We start from the raw sequence: 5,530 nt of genomic DNA, 5'->3' as shown, positions 1-5,530 counted from the left end.
CTATGTGGATCTTATATGATATAGAAAGATTGGCTGAAATTAAATTTTTTTTAAAAAAAGGTTGTCTAATGTTGTAGGCTTGAAAAGGGGGATCACGGTGATGTCAGGAGCCCATTCTGACACTCTGACCTTATTCCCCTTTCCCACAAAACATATTGAAAAAGAGGACTCACATGCTATGCTCCTAAAACATTAGTGATGGCTGGTGAGAGAAATCCTTTACAAGTGGTAGAAATATAGGCTGGGCCCTAACTGCAGTTGTAATACCAGTGGAGACACTGAGAAGTCCAGAGCTAAACCAGTGCCCCCTGCAGAGACACAGTGTTTGCCTATGATTGAGGCTTAATAAGAATAATGGGGAATGTTCCTCACAGACTCTGCCACCAGACTAAAAGTTAATTACTACCAGGTAGCAGAGTAAAACTTTTAGAAAAGAACCAAAGAAGAATAAGACTCCAGGGGGCCAAGGGAGGGGGACAAGTCTTTAAGGCACATTGCAAAGAGAAGATCTAAAGTTGAGAGTTTAGCAGAAATAATAAAATCATATTAAGAAACCCTTCTCAATCCTCAACACTGATAATCACTACAGGAATTTGATAACCAGGGTGCTCTAAAGTTAACAATAACAACAAAAGAAATGGAATTAAGTGCAACTCCTGACTCTAGCAGGAGAGGCATGCCAATTATTTTTAACTCACCCCCAAATGAGACACTTTAACTATGTCTTTATTGTCTCACATAAGGTGTCTGCTTCTTTCAACCAAACATTACAAGGTTTATGAAAAAGCAAGGAATAAAAAGGAAAACCTGCCAAACAACAAAAAACAATTGAAAGAGACAGGCAGATATTTGACACTGACACTGGAAGCTTCTGAATAGAATGTTAAAATATGTATAATAAACACAAGAAAGGCCTTCATGAAGAATGTTGACATAATATAGGATCAAGTGGGTCATTTTAGCATTGATATGGAGTATATTAGACGGAAACATACAAAAATACCACATTATCACTATAGCAAAGATAAGGAGTGTCTTCAATGTATTTTTTAGTAAATTTGATTCATTTAGCAAATATGACTTAATAAATATGATTCATTATGTCAAAGACAGGCCAAAACAAAATATGAGAACACAGAACAGAGTTCCACTGGTAATGGAACAATGTCAAATGTTCTGACAAACTTTTCAAATCTCAGAAGAGAGAGAGCAGGGAGAAGAAATGTTTGGGAAAATAAGGGACACAGATTTTCTTTAATTAACGATACACATTAACCACTATTAGCCACATGTGTGTATATAGACACAGACATACAGACACACACACACACACACACACACACACACTCCTAGGTGTATCATATTTAAATTGCTAGAAATAAATATAAATGATAGGAAATAAACAATGAAAAGTATAAAATTCTTTTTTCTTATGCTTGTTATTAAATAACTCTAATGCAAAATAGTGATACATATCACAGGGATGTATGAACACAAATAAGATACATTTAAAGCTCATGTGAAATTAAATGTCTGAGCACAATGGAACAATGCATGGAAGGAACAAATTGGTATATTATGTTGTAGGCAGTTTATTCAAAACATCAAAAAAGAATAACATTACCCTAAATAGAGATTAAATTATTTAAAATGTCTTTTAAAAGTGAGGGATGACAGGAACTTTTTGAAATTTAAAAATAATAACTCAGTAGTGGAGATAAATTAGAATTTTAAAAATATTCAGTAAGTTCAGAAGAAGGAGTTAATTCTGCGTTACATATATTTATTTTACTTTATGAGCTTATTTCAGCTTATAGTAATAATTTTAGGAAATGGCTTATTTGTAAATGTCATTCTCCACAAATTATAAATGCCATGAGGACTGAGGACACAGATGGTTGTACATCGGATTGCATCCCCACAGACTAGACTGTACAGTAGACTTGATAAATATTTGTTGAATAAACAAATAAAATCTACCTGCCTTTGCAAGTAATTTTCTTTGTCACCGATGCCCTTAGTCCTTTTTATTGCCTGAAAATGAGTTCCCAGGTTTTTAAGACACGTTACCTATTTCCTTCACAACTGGTTCAGGCAATCTTTTTATTTAGTATTCACTGCATATAGTTTGCTAGGTCTGCCATAACAAAGTAATATAGATCAGGTGGCTCAAATAGTGGAAATTTGTTTTCTCACAGTCCTGAAGATTGGAAGTCTAATATTAAGGTGTTGGTAGCTTTGGTTTTTCTTCAGGCTTCCTTCTTTGGCTTACTGATAGCTCTCTTCTCCCTTTGTCTCCACGTGGTCTTTCCCTTATTCAAGAGGATCTCCCTGTGTATTCAAATGTACTCTTTTTATAAGAAGACCAATCTAACTGGATTAGGACCCACTCCAATGACCTCATTTTATTGTAATTAGTGCTTTAAAGGTCCTATCTCTAAATACAGTCATATTCTAAGGTACTTGAGGTTAGGGTTCCAACTTATGAATTTTGAAGAAAAGTAATTTAATCCTTAATACTTACTTTCTGTCTGTGACTATGAAGCAATAGTAGGGTGTAGACAGGTCCAATTCTGACCAAGAAATGGTGCCTGACTTAAAGGAATGCAACATAGTTTGTTGATAATTGAATAATCCAATATTTGCAATGCAAAAAAAAAATTGTGTCAATTGGGACTGGGGATGTGGCTCAAGTGGTAGAGCGCTCGCCTAGCATGCGTGGGGCACTGAGTTCGATTCTCAGCACCACATAAAAATAAAATAAAGATATTGTGTCCACCTAAAACTAAAAAAAATAAATATTTTTAAAAATTTGTGTCAATAGAGTTAAAGGCTTTTGATGACTTCTAGAATGAGAGGATATGTAAAACAATTATTTATGTCATTTTCTAATTGTTGAGAAATCAGAACTGGAAATTTTTACTTATTGCAGACATATCATTTAATGTTTTGATTTTGTTGAGGATTTTAGCAACAGATATTGCTTCATTTAAAAAAAATTTGTAAAATAAATACAAATGGCATTTGTAAAATTAAGTACATAATACGTTTTTCATGTGCTCATTTGGCATGTTTGGTGTAATTTGTAATTACTATGTACACAGGTATACTATCTAGAAGCAGCTGAGATCTGGTGTAATTACCCATTAACTATAATTATTATGATAAAATTAACTACAAAAAAAAGAGTCACAGAGGCATAAGTATTCCTTGTCATCATAAGCTAAGGATTCATATCTATGGAAAATTAGTGTTGTTATGGATTTCAAAGTACATTAGAGCTTATGTTTCCTTTAGTATTGGGAAGAATAATACGACATGCTCTCTTGGACCATTGATGAGCATGTTTTCCTTCCACCCAGCTTCCCAGTTCCTAAGGTACATGGACCATGAAACAAGGGAGTTCTAGATTGCTAACGCATATGTTGCTCTAGCTGTACACAGTACTGAAAAGTGACATTAAGAAGTCTCAGACCTCCCGTTCTGTAGATTGTCTCTTAATTCTGTTGATTGCTTCCTTTGCTATGCAGAAGCTTCTAAATTTGATATAATCCCACTTGTGTATTTTCACTCTGGTTTCCTATGCCTTTGGGGTCCTATCTAAAAATTGTTGCCTACACCAATTCTTAAAGTGTTTCTTCTTTTTTCTGGTAGTAATTTTACCATTTCAGGATTAACATCTAGGTCTTGATCCATTTAAGTTGATTTTTGTTTACAGTAAGAAGAGGGATCTAGTTTCTTTCTTTTACATATGTTCATTCATTTATGTTAGCACCCTTTGTTGAAGAAACTATCTTTTCTCTACTGCATATTCTTTGGTGCCTGAGGATAAGTACCAGTTAAAACAATATGATAAATCTAAAAATGACTAAGAGTACAAAATACCCAACACATATAAATTATTAATGATTGAAGAGTTGTAAATGTTTGTTAGCCTTATTTGATAATTACATAATATAATATGATGTATTAAATTACCAATAAAGTATCCCCATAAAGATGTACAAATATATATCATTTAAAAAAGAAGTCTAAGATGTAAGGGTGACTCAGAGAGATTTAAAAAAAATAAAATGAAGTCTAAAATTTAAAATTTGAAAGAACGAGATAGGCTCAAAATATTTGGAAAAAAAACTTGATGGAACTTCAAGAAGCACACACATATTCATGGAATTAAATATATAATTTAATATAACATATTTAAATAGAACTAGAGACATAATAAGGATAGATATACTGATAAAGGAACTGAGGAACAAGGAAGTGTCTGTGTGAGAGGTTATCACAAAGATAAATAAGAGAGGGAAAATGATGAGAAAGAAAGAAAGATAATAGATATGAAGAAAAATAATTACATAGATATGCCTAGTAGGAAATTTAAGAGAGGAAGATGGTAAGGAAGGCAAAAAAAGATAATATTAAGAGAAGTTGCAGTCAAAAGTAATAGGATAATTTGTTACTTTTATGCAAAGAATATTTGGAACCATGTCTTATATCATACATAACATTAATTCTCAGTGTACGAAAAATTGTAACGAGAAAAAGCAAACTTTAAAATATTTAGAAGAATATTTATATAGGACTATATGTAAGACTTCTTGTCAGAAAAGATTTCTTTGCAGAAATAACTTTTAAATAAGACTATAAAGCACAGTAGACAAAGAAAATGATTGTCAAAATCTACAACATTAAAAATTAAAAACATCTATTCAGCAAAGACTATTTTAAGTAGATGAAAAATGAATCATAGCTTATAAAATATTTGCACATAAATACATAAAAACAATAGAAGACTGTTATACAAAATATATTAAGAATTTCCACAAATCGATTTAAAATAAACTAATGAAATATTCAATGGAAAAACTGGGCAAGATATAAAAAAAAATTTGAAGAGGAAACATAAATGAACCAGAAATATATGATAAAATGCATATAATATCAAGCCATCACTTTAAGACCTCTGAACTATCTAATTTTAGAGTACTTTTACTCTTTTTACATAATTCATCATTATTTCATTTCTTCCTTTGATATATTCAGCCTAGTCTGCTCCTGACAACAGTACATAACCATGGAACACAAATTCAGTGATTGTACACAGTTGATCATCTTCTACTTGTTTCTCACATTCATTCACAGGAGGATTCAATGGAACCTATAAAATTCTACTTCTTTAAAAAAAATATGTAGTGAATAGTATGCACTACAAAATTTGACAATGAGAGGACAATTTAGCAGTAAGAGAGGAAGGTAGACTTTTTATCATTTGATTGCTATCTTTATCATTAATCAGAATAAATTAATAGCAACACTGATACTAAGAAGCTATTGAAACAAATAAGGTGGGGGTGGGGAGAAGAGAAATGTACTACTCTAATTTTACCATGGCCAAATTCTGCTTACCAAAACTGTACAAGTTCCAATGTGTCAAAAGGTAACATTGTAATTAGTATTCCTATCTGTTCCTCACAACTCTTTAGCAGCATCTGCTGGTTTTAACAGTTGTATTTGTCATGCAGTCTGTGCC

This window comes from Marmota marmota, unplaced genomic scaffold (assembly GCF_001458135.2).
Source record: "Marmota marmota marmota unplaced genomic scaffold, marMar, whole genome shotgun sequence".
Classification (NCBI taxonomy): Eukaryota; Metazoa; Chordata; class Mammalia; order Rodentia; family Sciuridae; genus Marmota; species Marmota marmota.
The sequence above is the reverse complement of the archived record's forward strand: the minus strand, read 5'-3'. Positions refer to the sequence as shown.